Source organism: Tamandua tetradactyla, chromosome 9 (assembly GCF_023851605.1).
Source record: "Tamandua tetradactyla isolate mTamTet1 chromosome 9, mTamTet1.pri, whole genome shotgun sequence".
Lineage (NCBI taxonomy): Eukaryota > Metazoa > Chordata > Mammalia > Pilosa > Myrmecophagidae > Tamandua > Tamandua tetradactyla.
In genome coordinates this window covers 80,664,552-80,681,262 of record NC_135335.1, presented here as the reverse complement: position 1 = coordinate 80,681,262, position 16,711 = coordinate 80,664,552, and the positions used below count along the sequence as shown (strand labels likewise).

At 38.2% G+C, this 16,711-nt stretch overlaps 1 protein-coding gene across 2 annotated transcripts in view; it reads right to left on the bottom strand.

The window, feature by feature from the left end:
- The window catches only part of CDH6 (cadherin 6), a 133,824-nt gene extending 118,789 nt beyond the window's left edge, over nt 1-15,035 (bottom strand). The window contains exon 1 of one of the 2 annotated variants that reach the window (XM_077116888.1): nt 14,876-15,035. The gene's annotated coding sequence lies outside the window, so the exon portion shown is untranslated. Of the gene's footprint in view, nt 1-14,582; nt 14,652-14,875 lie in introns of those variants that run through there. The other variant, XM_077116889.1, reaches the window with a different exon arrangement.
- Between the last annotated feature and the right edge of the window lie 1,676 nt (nt 15,036-16,711).

Here is a 16,711-nt window from a genome sequence, read left to right as displayed (position 1 = left end):
AGCGATCTTTTATTCTGTATCCAAAGGAAACCAGATTACAAGAAGAAAACTAACATCCAATATGAATACTATTAAAGCACATAAATGTAGTCCCTAGTTTTGAAAGGAGCAATGTGTTTGTTCTTGCAAGAAACATCTAATATATCCTTGCCATTTGCCACAACTGTCCTAGGCCTTAGTGGTAAAAGTGAAACCCAGTGGCCTTGTTCTTTACACCCTGCGTTGTGATAGGTGAGAACTGTGTGAGCTATGTAAAGACTTTTGAAAAAGTGTGCTACATGATCACACAATAAGGAATCTGAGCCCAGAGTGGGGCAAGATGGTGAGGGTCAGGGGGAACTTCTTGGAGAAGGAGAGTCTTGATCCTTGTCCAGAAGATCCAATAATATTTGGCCAGGTGAAAAAGAGTAGGGAAGATGTCTAGAAAGGGAAAGAGGGTTGCACTGTTGGGAAACTATTAGTGGTTTGGAATTTTTCAACTGAGGCACAGATTGGGAGGAAAATGGCACTATGGTAGGCACAGAACAATCATGGAAAACCTTGTAGGCCAGGCTGAGAAGTGTGAGCAACCCCCCTTTTTTTTTCTGGGAGGTTTAGTTGGGGGATTATCTGATCCGGTTTGTATGATAGAAAGATTATGCTTGCAACAGTGGTAAGAATGGATTGAAAATGGATAAAGGCAGTTAGGAGTCTGATGATAACCCAAGCCAGAGAAGACAAGAGCCTGAGATGAGGTTGAGGACTTGGGGGCAGGGAGAGAGAATTGGCTCAGAACCTAAGCAGATGTTGTCCTTCACTAAGATAGAGGATACTAGAGGAGAGCAGCTCTGGGAGGCTGAGATGCCTATGGGACAACGAGTTTAAGATGGTCAGGAGACAATGAAGTCTTTGAGTCTGGATCTCAAAGTGGAAATGCTGGCTGTGGCTTCAGACTTGGGAGTCATCAGTATATACGTGGTAACTGAACCCCTGTATATGGATGAGTTCACTCCGGGAGAACTGCTGAGATTGAGAGAAGAGAAATGAGAGAAGGAGATCCCAACATTTTAAAGGTGGACAGAGGAGGGATGACTCACAAAAGGAGCCTTACCTGAAAAAATGAAACAGGTGTGTTGTTGTCATAGCATCCTAAGGAGGAGAGAGTTGGTTTCTGGAAAAATGTCAGTTTCCATGTGGGGCTCTGCAGACATTTTAGTATAGGTTTCACTGCCTGCCATGGTCTGTTCTGCTGCCTCCTCCTGTCCAGAATCTATGCAGTTGAACTACTGGGGCCCATAGCAGCATAGCCCTCTCAGCAAAGCGCTATTCACTATCCCAGATTAATTTCCTATTATGCTGGTTTGAAAGTATTATGCACCCCAGAAAAACCATGATTTCATCCTGACCCAATCTTGTGAGAACAGCCATTTCTTTTAATCCTGATTCAATACTGTAGGTTGGAAGCTTTTGATTAGATTATCTCCTCAAAGATGTGGCATGCCCAACTGCAGATGTGACCTTTGATTAGATGGAAATGTGACTTCACCTATTCCAGGTGGGTCTTGATTAGTTTGCTGCAGACCTTTAAAGGAGGAAATATTCTAGAAAGAATTAGAGAAATGACAGAAATGATAGAGATGACAGAAACTTCAGAGCAGAGCTGACAGTCAGAGAAAAGATACATGGATGTTTGGAGATGCTTGGAGACCAGTAGATGTTGCCATGAGATATTAAGCAAGCCAGAACCTGGAGAGAGCCAAGGGAAACCAAGAAATGAAAGCCAGCCCTGGAGAAGCAGAGTGACAACCCCCCACAGGAACACAGCCTGAAAGCAATGGAGCCCAGGAGCAAAGGACCAGCAGATGCCAGCCACGTGATTACCCTGCTAACAGAGGGGTTCCTGACCCATTGACCTTCCTTGAATTAAGGTATATTCCCATGGATGCCTTAGTTTGGACATTTTTATAGGCTTAGAACTGTAAACTTGTAACTTACTAAATTCCCCCTTTTAAAAAGCTGTTTCAGTTCTGGTATATCACTTTGCAGCAGCTTGCAGATTAATACACTTATGTGGGCTGCCAGATTCCTCTTGAAACTTTTGAATTGTTCTCTTAAAACTTTCCTAGGTTTATTTCTCATGATTCTAGGCCCATTTGATGGTCCAGTGTATTCCAGGGAAGCTTACAAATCCCTTCTGAACTAAAAGGTGACTAGCTGTTTTTGCCAAAATCTTTATCTTTTAGGACAAAGCTGTCAGATTTAGGCCATTTCCTTTCAAGTTTATCTTGCCTAATTTCTCTATATCAGACCTTATTAAAGCCACTCGGTAAGACTTTTTAATTTTTTTACAAAGAAAAAATTCTTTTCCTTTAATATTAATATGTAAGCTTCATTCTTACGGAAGTTACACAATCTGAAATTGCATCCAATCTTGATTTTTTTTTCCTTCTCTCCACAATAAGAATTGGATACCTTCCTCAAGGATTTATTTCCTGTTTATTCTGGTGTTGACAAAGGACTCCAAATGTCCCTGAGATTTTTCAAACTAGGCAATATTAGTTTACATTAATATGTCAAGAACCCACTTCAACTTTCCCACTTCTCTTCATTCTGGTTGGAAACTCATTATAAAGAGATTTCTAAGATGACAGGTTTACGAATCAACTCTTAATTGTCATAACCCATGAGCATATGTGACAGAGCAACCCCTATATTTTTGACCCAACTGGAAAGGATTAGAGGAATTGTGATGTTCAAAATATTTACTAAATGGTATGGCCCAGGTACAAATCAATCAGGATGGACACTGAAGGTAGGCAACTAGGACAGCTGTACCAATGTATACCAGTTGAATAGCTGGGGCTAGCTGTCAGCACATAAAATTCTAGATTTAGCATGGTAGATCCTTATCTATTTCATGACCAAAAGACTTGATGAAGTCTAGAAAGAATATCTATTTACTCCTCAAATAAGTTTCTAAACTGGTAGTGTCCAAGTCATATTTATTAAACATTAAATACATATTGTAACCAACCTAAGGTCAAAGCATTTTGCTTTCCATTGCATCCCACATAATACCTTGTATAAAAGTGTTCATTAAATAGATATTGGGCTGAATTGAAATCCTGTCTTCTAAATATTAAGTGCCAAATAAAGGAAAAGTATTTCAATAAAAAATGAAAAGTATTTCTATTGACTAACGCGTTTTATGGCAAACTTATTTAAGAAATTGTAAGGGTTAGCAAAATAAACATGAGGTAAATATTCAGAGGTATATTACCCAAAATATAAACGACAGCAAGTTTTTGATAGTGCATAGAGATGTGGATTCTTTCTAAGCTGGGGCAGGAGGTCAAAAGGAAAACCCGAAAGTGAATAGAGATCCAACAAATCATAATGTAATTGAAACTAAAGGCTAATTTCTGTATTCATGTAACATGTAAGCATGGGGAATACACAAAATCTAATCAACTCAGAATGTTCTATTCATTATATACAAAGCTAGTATTATTGGCCTGTTATTAATAGAACATGTATTCTAATGATGTCTTGTTCCTTCCCTTTGTTTTCAAGTTCTGGCTCCATGACCAGGGAGTTCATTACCATCCCAAGATAATTCATATATTTATCTAATTGTTCATTACATTGTTGTCTAAATTGTTTATTCTTTACCCATAAATTTTTAATCTGCATGGGATTATCTTATGTAGAGTATGAAAAAAGAATCTATTTTCCAAAATTGCTAGCGTATGTCTGTCTTTTCACCCACCTCCCCAGTACTGGGCACAGGAGTCCCTCAATAAATATTATAGAATGAATAAATTAATTAATGATGAATCAAAACCTTCCAAACACTTTTACCACGTTCCCCTTGGGACCTGTAAGTGATTGCAAGACTGACTCAAATAAAAGTAAAGAGCCAGGCCTTAAGCTAAACATCCCTTATGAGGCCAATATCTGTTGCTTTGGGCTATAATTAATTGATCTAACTTGTTATGAGAATATACTGATATATTCATTGAAGGATGAAAACGGAAGACGTGTTTTCTTTTCAACGGTGTATTTTTGACTCTTGAGAAAATACATAAATTTTACAGATGTTGCATATATATGATGTCCCTATACTTTGACTTTTTTTGTAGTTGAGATACACATATTTGAATCTTTCTCACTCTCTCCCTATCTATCATTTATCTTCTATTTAAAGAATATATGTATGTGTAAATACATACCTGCATACCGAGTATATAGAGAGACACAGAGTACAATAATAACTCGGTGGGCTCTCAAGACTGAGAAATTTAACATTAGCTCTGACAAATACCAACTATGTAATCTTGAGTAAGATGCTTAATTGCTCTGTTCTCCAGTTTTGTCTTTAAAATTGGGATGCTTGACTATTTCATAAAATTGCTATGAACATTAAATTCACATAGTGATATTGTAAATACTTTAGAAAGTGTTAGTTTTTATTATTATACTCATAGTTTTCCTAATCTTCTTTTTGTTCCTTAGGAGAAAAAATTCAAAATATTTTTTAAAGAACCTATAGGATTATTTGAATGAGGGGGAAAAAAGTCACTTAGCAAAAGAAAAAAAATATCTTGGAAAGAACAATGTTTGGTTTAGGCTTAAATTTCGAAAGATAAATATATTGAAAATGCACACTCAGTGTTATATTCACTTTCCAGGCAAAAATTAAGAATTAAAAAATCAAAATGACTGATTTCTGCAAATCTGCTTACGAAGGCATAAATTGTTCATCGGGCTTCAGGCAGCATTGTTTAATTCCAGGTTTAATAAAAAAGTCTGCCTGCAGGAAGGAGAGGGCTGGTGACCAGATTTTAAAAACTGGGCAACACTGTCAACTGTTCAGACCCTCTGGCTCTCAGGACACCACTGATGGGGTTTCCTTTGAAATAGGCTCCTTTTATAGGAGTCTGAATTATTAAAAAGTAAGTTATTAGCATGGGATGGAAAAGTCACAGTTTTACTGACATGAATGGGTTTGAAAGGGAAATAACTCAGGAAAACATTTATTTAAGAGACTCTTTTGTAGCTTGAATGAAAAGAATTCCATTCAGTAAGCCGCTGTGGAGTCCTTAGCATGGGCTTCCATTTGCTAGTGATGCCTTCATCCTAAAACTCTGATCTTGAGATGGAGAAGTGATATTTTAAAACCAGTTTCTCTACCCCCATCCCCTCCTCCCACGAAGATTTGTCTATTCTATAAGGTGCCTTATATTTGTGTCAGGTGGGTTTTTGCTGCACAGAGAATCAAATAACGAATTTCCCAAAAGTCTAGGCTGAATATTCTTCTTAGGAACACTTGTCAAACCAGTAAACCTAAATTGGAAAGTATTTGACAAGCACTGCCTCTCCTTAGCAGCCAGAGCCTCCATAGCTACTGCCTAGCAGTTGGATTGCTGAGCTTTACATGCAGCTCAAATCTTCCTTCTGCTTTTAAGTCTTTCTTCATAATGTCATGGATATTAGTGCATATTTCTTAATTACAAAACATGGTCATCAGTTTGGATCTTGATTTCTGTGATTGGTTTCTCTAACCAACTAAGATTAAAAGATTGTCACGCAAAGAGAAAAGAAAAAAAACAAGCAATTAAAAAATCCATTTTAATTTAGTGACAAACTGGAAAGCAAACATAAGCTCTATTAATGTCCAGAACTTTCAGGGCACAAAGTAAATTTCTTGTCCTTTAGTGACTAATTGATCCAGCTGAGGATTTCAGTAATTTCTCCTCTCTCTGTCCACTATATAAAAATCTTTCACTACATCACATTAAACTCAGTTGCTTGAGAGCATTTTACTCTTATGTAGCTTCTAATTTCATATTTTAAATAATTGTCCTATTTAGGGTTTCATTTGGTGAGAAAGTGGTTATATGCATGATCACTAGAAATTTTGTAGCATTTTGCTTTCTATGATGTAGCATTTTCTCTTCTATTATATTTTAGAACATAAAGTATGCACACATTTAAATTCAAGGAGGAAAGTTCTTTAGGAAAAACAAACCATGATGCTATGTGGAAAGATAGATTCTAGAATGAGGCTTCTGAGACTTAAAAGCAAATGTGAGGAATAAAAGCAAGTATCATGTGATACAATTTTTTAAAAATGGGACTCAAATCAGGCCACGGTGGCTCAGTGGCAGAGTTCTCGCCTGCCATGCCGGAAACCCAGGTTCGATTCCCGGTGCCTGCTCATGCAAAAAAAAAAAAGAAAAAAAAAATGGGACTCATAGTATTTGACATGATGGCCTTCTATGTCAGAGGCAGTTTATCTGCAGGTAAATATACAATCTAGGAATGCAAAAGTTATTGCAGAGCTGATGCTTTGTGTAGCTGGAGTTTTGAGACCACTTTCTCTCGAGGAAAATACACAATAAGTAGACTTTTCCTTCTGCAACCTTAAACAAGAACTGTCTGAAACATATCCTTTTGATAAAAAGATATATGTGAGTCTGAAAGAGAATGAAACTGCAGTACTGATACAAATGAGAAGGCCTCCCTCATACAACTAATTCATTATGAAACACTGACAAAATCCCAGCTAGATACTTTTAAACAAGTAGTTCAATATAAGGATAATTGCTGGGAGATACAGCAGTCTGACTTGGTTCAAATTAGGATTCAGCAGTCAGAAAATAGCCATGGTAGATTTTAAACATTTTGCATTGGTGATTACTTAGTCTGACCATACTGTTTTGATTGGAGTTAGAATCTGTTGCTAAGGAGAGCTTAGAATATTTTACTTGAATGTGAAATTGAGCAGTTCCAAACATTTCACAAAAATGGATGATAGTAGATTAATGAAACACTCTTTTTGAATCCTGCAAAAGGAAATTTAAACTTTCCAATTAAAATATGAGAAGCTCATTTCACAACTGAGATTTATGCTGGAAGGCAGTTGTTATTTTGAAGTAAAAATCATATGTTAAAATACAGATGAACAGCTTAGAAAATTCTTGTTTGTCTGCCATTATATAAATCTCACCCCTTGTGTAATTTGTATGGTGAAGGTGAGCTGTATTTGCTCTAATTTGTCAATTAGATATTAATTTAAAACTTTATTTTCCACTGAATAATAGACTGTGTAATCAAGTGGACAAATTAATTGTTGGTGACACTTTCTGACCAAGAGCTTGACAAAGCGCATTTTTTAGAGGACTTGATAATATAATTAAAATTGTCTTAGTATTCTAAACATTAGTACTTCTTTGTATGTTTTAATTAAGGGCTGAGGAATATCTTCTGTTTGAATGATTTTTGGTTAGTTTGTAGTTGGGGCTGTTTTAAACATCAAAATAATTGCTCTTTACTCTTTGGTCATCCAAGTAAGAAGGAAGAGAACTTATTCAATAATTTCACAACATGTTGTTCTTCATTATCTAGCTCAGTGGTCTCCAGACTTTTTGATTCCATGGAACCTTTATATTAAAAAAAAAAAGAGGTGGGGGATGTGCTGACATTAGGTTGATTACCAATTATTTTGTTAAGAAAAAACTCCCAATATAATCTAGCCATACATTTTCATGAAAGAATTAGCACTTAAACTCTACAGAAGTAGAAAGGTCATTATCTGAGCCTCCTGAGTTGAAAAAGTTTAGATTTATAAAAAGCCCAATAGATTACCTTCATTTTTCATGTCCAACCACTGAGTAATACATTTTTTTTTTCAAAGAAAGGCATTTGACTTTAGATAGTCTGGGGAATCAATGATTAGGTAAAGTTTACTCAAAACTGCCATTAAGGCATTACAAATAAAACAAAACTCCAAAGTTTACCATATGCACCCCCCAACAGCTGTCAAAATTTCAAAGGAAAATTTTAATTCTCCTTTGTAAGAGGACCAATAAAAAATGCTGTGGACACATGAAATTCCTAGAGAAGCCTAAATCCTTATTTTCTTCATAAATTTCAGTGTCTGCCCTTGCACAAAATACTTACAAATGACAATATTAAGTAGTCAAATTTTCTCTTCAATTAACTGGAGATGATGAAAAGCAATGACATTAACAACTAGAAGTCAAGCTATGGGAGACAGAGACAGGGATAAAGAATAAAATGAGTTTAGTATGTCCATGGACAAGTCACTTCATCTCAACAGCTATCAGTTCACTCAAACTGAAAATGAAGTGCTTTTGAACAAAACCATCTGTAAGTTCCTTCTTGCATCTCACATTCTCTGATTATATTTATAGTGAACAAACTGCCCTTGAAAACTAGATGAACTACATGACTTTTTAAGAGGCGACAATAGAAAAAATAGGGTATAATGAAAATGGCTCTTCGATATCAACCATATATAATATTACTGTACTGTTAGGAGGGTTCTTTTTTAGGGGGGGTTATTCAATTTTACTTGGTAAAGAAATCATTCAGAACAAATACTGAATTGCGACATTAGTGAGGTAAAAAAAAGTGGTCATAAAAGAAGAAATAATTATTTTTACTTATCAGCTAGAGAAAGAAATCAATACAATCGCACTCAGCTCTCTCCACAAATGAGATAGTGGACTGAATATGCCAATGCACTGATGTCCTCAGAAGGTATCGAGAGGTCAGGATGCCCCTATGCTAGTGAAATAAGTAGTTGTCCTTGTAAGCTACTTTTCTAAAGTGCCACCTCCGACATGAGGCACTCCACGAAGACAGGAGAAGATAGTTTCTTCTCTTGTAAAATGCACTGGCAGTATGATGAGACAAATGACCTGTGCAATCTTTTTTTTATTACAATTATAAACTTTAAGTCATGCTTACAAATAGCTTTTCAAAAATGAATAGTCTGCAAACATTTTCCTCAGTCTTAACATATCAAAACAATCAAATCATTCCGATGCCTTCCGCTGCTCTATATTTTTCAAATAGATTCACACTTTTACTTATAAGACATCACAAGTATTTGTGAACGGTACATTCATTAAGTGTTTTATCCAAACTGAGATTCCCTGGAAATTCAGACAATAAAAAAAAGGGCTGAAAAAAAAGAGGATACACATATAACATTTTCCTTTTGACTTACAGTGTAATTAATTGCTATTCAAAATACATGTAAAACACTAAGAAGATTGTATAATAGATAAAGACGTTCAGTAAAGGTTAGTTTATTATTATGATGATAATTGTGATAATTTTTATTTGGATTTATGAAAATTCTGAGCCTACTGGTCAGATTTTTTTTTATTTTGGTTGAATATATATAGTATATACACTATTTACTTATTTATTTTCAGCATATGTGTATGGCAGTGGGGTTGGTAGGGGTAGACATGGGTGCTATTTCAATCTTTTTGTTCATGTTATATCACATACAGGATTCAAACAGATTGCATGTTTGGCTTGTAACACTGTTGTATACTTTGAATTCCAAGCTTCAGAAGGACACTTAGTGTATGTGTTTAGCTTATGGGACAATAAAAATGATAGAAGGAAAAGTGTAGATATCCTTCAAAGCACTATGAAAACTCTTCCTTCAATTCTGATGAGATTACAGACCATTTAAAAAAATTATGCCCCTCTGGCTAATTTATGACCGATACAGAACCATCTCCTTTAGGTGGTGATTTTTTTTTAGGATGATATTTCATATTTGCATTCCATGGTAAAGAGGAGTAGTGTTTATAAACATATCAGTGGTGCAATGATATTTATAAAAACTTGCATTTAATGGTGGCATTATTAAAGAGGGAAATGCACCCTTTAAAAAACGGTGATTTCATTCTTCTTTCTATTCTAAAGCCTCCTACTTATGTAAAAATTTACCTCCCCATCTCTGTCCATTTTATTCACTTGGGCACCTCCTTGATTTAATTTGTTTTTGCTTTTTACACTCCTATAACTTATTAGGTCTTTCAGCTATCTTTTGGGCAATTTAGGAAATTATGGAAAGACAAAAACAGGATTCTTTCAAGTGACGAAGTTAAGATAAGTCATACCCTGTAGTGGCTAGCTTTATGTTTCCCATTTTCTTCATAAGTTGCTGTCTTCCACAAGATAGCACTGCATTTATTAGGAAAAGCCATGGATACCTGCTGCCCATTGATACTGCAAATCAAATTTAGTAGTTACATTCTGGCATTAATTAAACTCTTCTTATAAATCTCAGCAAGGTGATCTGATTAATTCAGGAAATAAGCACCCAAAAGAGTCAGTGTGCAGATAATAAACAGATGAGAAAAGGTGAGATAATCTCCAAATCTGCGGGGAAGGGGCACGCAGCACTTCTGCAGATGCTTCTGCTCTACATCTGTGTGTGTGCTCAGAGCATTTGTCCTGCCATAAGTTTTCTTTGTTGGAAGAGCTGAAAATTTCCTGAATGGCTGCTGAGTATAACTGGCCCCTTCTTACCCTGTATTTTGGTCTGAAGAATCTGATTCTATTTTACTTTGGTAGCAAATGAAGGTGCAGCACCATTTTGAAGTGTTATTTGTACTTTTCTCCTCTTCCCATAGCCTCCCTTCTTTGAGGGTGACAAAGTTACAGTCTATGTACATTTGGTTCAGAGGTAATCAGAGAGAACCAGAAGTTCTTCCTGTGTCTGCAGCAGAAAAAAGGTAGCTTTTCCTACGATTAAGAACTTCAAATACTACAGGCCTGTTAGTATTTACAAGAAGAAGTTGCAACCAAAAATTACGATTGTTCAGGTCCAGGAAAGTGCTTCAACCTCTTGTCAAAGTTTGCCTTCAAAAGAAAAGAAAATTCCCAAACATAGAGACAAAAGAAAGGGAAAGAATGAAAAGAAAACCAACCCAAGCCCTACATTTCTACAGTTCTTCCCCGCATTTCTATATTTCTTCTCTAATATTACTGGAACAGGGCTATAAACACCACCACTGGAGATATTCCCTTGGGGTTTGTGTGTGTGCGCACGCGTGTGTGTGTATGTGTGTGAGAGAGAGAGAGAGAGAGTGACAGAGGAGAGAGAGAAAGAGAGAGAGAAAGAGAGATTGGGCATGCTTCACCTTTCTTCTTTCAGCAATTCCTCTGTTAGCACAGCATAGTGTACTTGAGTCCTTGTATTTAGAATCATTATTCAGAAAAAAGTTAAACCAGAAAAGGACTGATTACGTATGTTTTTACCTTTTGGTGAAGCAAATAAGGTAGGCTCAGTAGACATTCGCTAGGCTGAAGCACTATTAAAAATGCAATTCAGACTGACTCATGGCTTGCTATTTTATGAGACCCTAATTCTTGATCAAACCCAAAGAATGGGCTGCCATGACTAAGCACGCAGCACAAGGCAACTGGCTTGTGCCGGATGTTATCTCATTGGGAACATGTTTCAAACTTTACAGCAGAGTTTTAAATTGGAAGTTGAAACGTGCAAACTGTCAGCAGAAGAGGCTGATTCACCACACAGAACTTATCTTACTCCAAGTTCCAGGCAGAGTTTTTTAAGGAGTAGGTTACCTGAACTGCATCATGACACATCAGAGGGAGAAATTCAAAACTCACAGAATAAGGGTGACATGTACCTTTAAACAACTTTTGGACTTTTAGTGTATGCTTAAGTGAGAGGGAACTTTTCTAGGCCTGAGTTTCCAGTTCAATACTATTTTTGAAGTTCCATGGAGCTCTAAAATGATAATTTCTTTTCCTGCAAATATTTCCTCAGTGGTGGGGCTTCTTTAAATGTGTGGAAGCTTTTGAGTCATAATTATTTAGCAATATAATAAAAAACTATTGATACATAACATATCGATGATCAGTAATCAATATAATATGATATATTATAGAATAATATAGCCAATACAATATAATCATGCTGTTGAGTAAATTAGAGATAAGGAAGTTGTCTCGGCAAGGTCAGAAGTAAGAAATTTTACAGATGGCAGTGAATTTTTCATTAATTGGTCACCGCTCTCATCTGGAATCATAGAGGAGTTATCAAAAGTGTACATAACCAGAAAACTTTGCAAATACTCAAATTTCTTAAATAAAAGGAACTATACAAATAATAGCAATGAAAAAGCATTCATCTGGCACAAATATTAAGATAGTGCTTAGAGAACACTAGCTTATATTTGGAGAAAAAACTGTTATGTTCATTTATGCTAAATAACAAAATCCATGCTGTAACTCAACTACAGCAAGAAATGCATGGTGTAACCCACTAGAGGTCCCTTCCAACTAAAACAAGTTTCAATAGTTCAAAGGATGCAGCCTTAATAAGTTGACATTCATGGCTGCAAAGCAACTCGGGACCAGAAGGGGGGATCACACATTTCAATTCCATAGGAAGATACATGTGCTTTTATTCAGAACATTTGTCACATTTTATCTCTTTTTTATTACTATGTATTACCATCACTCAACTAGCCCTGATTAGGTCTTGAAAATTTGTTGTTCCAACTTATTGACATATTTGCAATAAAAAAGTATCATTTGATATTCTGTACCTGGAGCTGTGCTTTTGAGAAACTTTAGCTGATTCAAGTATCTTGGAACACACTGTTTTTGCAAGATAAATTTTTTCTTAACAAAAGAAGAGTGCCTCAGAGTAAGTTTTTACTTGCAAAGCTGATCGAAGTGGTGGGTGGAGGAAGTAAGGCACACGGTTTTGATAGTAGGCAACATGGTAGAAAATGATTTTGTTTCTATATAGTGTCTTTGCAGAGTTAACATTAAGAGATATAATTGCAATAAAATGGTGTAAAAGCTAAATAGGAAAGGGACTAGAAGTCCCTATAGAGACACCAGCTTGTCACTTCTTTATAATGGCAACAAAAGATAATTGTAGAGAAGTACAGTAGAACTAAACCATTGCCATTTTCCTTCAGAAATGTCTGCTGCCTCTCACATTTTTTTTCTGAAGAAATTGATTATTTCCTCTGCTTCAAAAGTATGCCAAAAACTTTCAAAAGCTGATCTGTCTTTTAATTCCACCCTCCCCCCAATACTTAATTAGAACACACCAAAGAGCAAAAGGGGATGAGATACAATTCTGTGTGATTTTATTTTGAGCACCTCTTTGGATTCCTTTTAAGTTTCTGAGCTCTGCATTGATAATCTGGCCTTTGGCATAAACTTTGCCCTCCTACTTATGACAGAATGAAGACGTCTGCTTGCTCATATTCCCTTTCTTCACACAACTTGTTGCCCACAACTCTAAAATAGCAAACAAAGAGTCATGCAAGTGTTATAACACAAAGGATGATGTTCAAGCTAAATTGGAAGTGTTTTCTTTTTTCCTTCCAAAGTAGAATCCTATGGGTTTTCTTTATCAGATAAAGCCATCAGCAAGAAAAGAAAGGAAAACAGCACCTTTGGTCATAGTTTGTAGAAGCATATTTGTTATTCCTTCTTTAGAAGTGTTGCATATCATGGACAGGGTGTATTCCTGTCTTCCTCTTTTGCAATGCATAGAGGAGTTTTGCACCCCCTCAAAAAGCCCATATTTTCCATGTGCATCCTTCCAGAGCCGTCATATATGTACAGACAGGCCACTTTAACATTCTTGCCTGAAAAATCTTTTCTACCCCATATTAAGTACTTCAGTGAGAAGTACCAAAAGTGGACAGTGGCCAGGACACAAGGTTTAGCCTTAGCATTGTGATACACCTCTATAGTGTGAACATATAATTAAAATGTCCTTACAAAGAAAGGAAAACAGCAATCACAACAACAAAAACGAGAGCGGAAAAGAGATGCGTTGCTATTCCAGATAATTAAACTCTTTGGTTCTTGAACCGTTTTCAGTAGTTAAGTCAGGTGAAGAGCCCTTTGCACCAACAGAGACCTGGATTTACCTCCCCATAAAATATGGATTTTATTGCAGCAGGGACAACCTCACCTGCTGAGGTTCTCACAGGAGATCTCACCACATTGCTGACCTCTCTGGCATCTCCCATCTCATAAAGTAACTCTTGGTGAAGAATATCTAACTAAAGAAGTAAACCCAGCTCTGCAACTGCGGCAGTACACAACATTGCAACGTCTCCCTTTATTAAACGCGTTGGGGGCTCCCTGGCATCATCGCACCTTCCCTGCTCCGGGCACCTAAAAATCAGGCGCCCTGGGTTTGGTCTCCAACCAGACCGCGGGAGGCGTTCTCCCCCCGGATCTGTGGCTGCCCAGCCGTGGAAGAGCACCAGCGGGTTGCGTCTTCCACATGACTTTTCCCTGGACAGCGTGCTCCATTTTCGGAGTCCAACGTTGGACTTTCCTTGCAACCTAAGCATTCCGGTCCTACATGAGCCAGCAGGATTTGCCCCCAGCGTGCAAGCTAACAGTTTTCTTTGGCTCCTTCCTTCAGCCAAACCGTCTCTTTACCTTAAGTTTTCCTTCTTGGGAGCATTCAGTAGTTTCCAAGCTACCTAGAATTTTCTGCTTTACTCAAAACGCCAAGAGACATAACTCAGAGCCGTCACTGCACAGACCTTTATGATGTGGGCAGGTGGAAATAAATCATGCCCCAAACAGCTCCTCGGGTCCTCCATGCACCAGCGCCCTTGGTAATTGACCAGCCAACTTTGCAAATGAGGGTGCCCCGCAGGCAGCCTCCACCGGCCAGGAGAAAGGCAGAGGGTTCTTCTGTGGCCCCGTTACATTTGCCCCCACCAACCCCCACGGAAGATCGCTCTTACCAGCCGGCGGAGGAGCGGCACGCAGGCTCCCCGGGAAGCGGCGCCCGTCCTGGGCAGCGGCAGTAGCGCCACCCGCGCGCCCGCCCCGACCGGGCTCGCAGCTGAGCATCCCTCCCAACTCCAGCGCGCGGCACCCGCCGGGCGGAGAGGGCTCTCTCTCTCGCTCTGATTGGCTTCCATCAACGGTACAGAATTAAAAAAAAATAAAAAATAAAAGAAAGAAAGAAAGAAAAGGAAAGGAAAAAAAAAAAGCATGCACAACCACCTCCACTGCCAACGGAGACCGAACCCACCTCTGCTCGTCTTCCTGCGCCCTGGGAGACCCTGCGACCCTCCGGGGCTGCTGCTGCCGCTGCGGTCGCCGGCTCCGCGGTTGCTGCTGCCGCGGCTGGAACTGCGGCTGTCGGGATGGGAAGGTTACGGGCTCGGGAGAGCTGGCTCTTGTGGGCACACACTGATTTGCAAGTGAATTAAGTGGGAGGGAGCAAAGAGAGGAGGACTTTGTTAAAGAGGCCCAGTGCCTGCCCCCGCCCGCCCCCTCCTCTAGACAGAATGACTCCCTGTGTTTGAAGTCCTGAGCGATTCGCTCTCTGTAACCCTCACTCAGCCCCAGGCTTTCCCTTCTTCTTCCTTTTTTTTTTTTTTCAGGGCCGGTGCGGGGAGGCGGGGGGGAGTTTAGACATAATCAGAACTTGTGTGACCCCGTCTGTTCCCTTCTTTATGCTATCAAAATGCACCTTGTGCTATTTTCAGCCACGGTCGGATGTTCCTTTTTTTTTTTTTTTTTTTCACCGAGCAAGCAATTACAATTCCCAAGACACTACCTCTTTGCGCTATCAGTTGACCAGTTTCGTGTTATAATCTGCGTTACATACACGTATATAAAGCAAATGCAGTCTCCTGAGATAACGATACCGATGGCTTTTCTTTACAGCACAAGCAGGCATTCTCCAGACGCCAGCAGGCACAGAGTCATACACGCCTTTCCTTCTCTCCTTCCAAGAAGACAGGTTTTTAGGTGGCCTCGTGATCTCTCTTCCTGGTTGACAGTAACCCCAGGATGTTGTAGTATGAAGCCCTGCTTCCCAGGGCTTGCAGAAATACTCAAAACCCGAACTCTTCAAGCTCACCATCCACTTATGGCTGATTCCATCTTTCTAAGTGAGGTGATACAAGGATACAAGACTTGCAGAACACGGGTGCAGAATGATATTCCAGTTCTTCTTAATGTTTGAAGATCTTTCAAGAAAGTTATTGAAGTAGCATAACCTCCAGATTAAACTCTCTGGTATACACAGGTATTTGAATGTCTGTATTTACAGTTACAAAGAACTAATTTCTAATATTAAGTAATTCAGTTGCAAAAATCTTAAAAATGTCTAAGTATTATTGAATGAGAGTTATGATTTTCTATATAGGAGTTGTAGACATGATGGAGCCAGACATCGTTGGATTAGGAAAAGTAAATCTAATTACCACAGTGATTGCACTCAGGGTCAATAGCATCCCAAACCAGCTATTTGTGTATGCAGCAAGTTCCAAAGGAGATTTCCATTACATGGTACTCTAAAAAATTCCAGGCTACTTGGCCTCTGAGTGGTTACGTTCTCTGATTGGAGGTTGGTGTCTTCTGAGTGAGCTCTTACTAGGAAATCTTTTGTTCCTCCAATAGAAGTTCAGGCATTTAAATAAAGCTAAAATCAAAGTAATTCCAGTAGGCAGTCAGTGCTTCAAAGAAGTTTATGTGGCTATGATTTTAGCACAGATGTTCCACATATGGAAGATGGAAAAACGCTCAATTTCTTTCTTAAAAAGACCTTCCCCTAATGAAGAATTGCCACCAACTTAAAAGAAGAGGCTGAACGTTTTTCTTCATGCAGCTGTTTAAATTCTTATGGAGACAGGATGGGTGAGAAGAAAGCTGTTTCTGCTTCCATAGGACATTCCCCAGATTATAAATTTCTTATATTTTTAATATGAAATGCTAACTCCTGATGTTTGCATAGTACTTTGCTGCTTGCAGCCTACTTTCATAGATGATTTTATTTATTTCTTCTTCCAACGAATGATACGATTTTCCTCTATTAGGACAGAGAAAACAGATTGAAGAGACAGCAGAGGTTAAATAA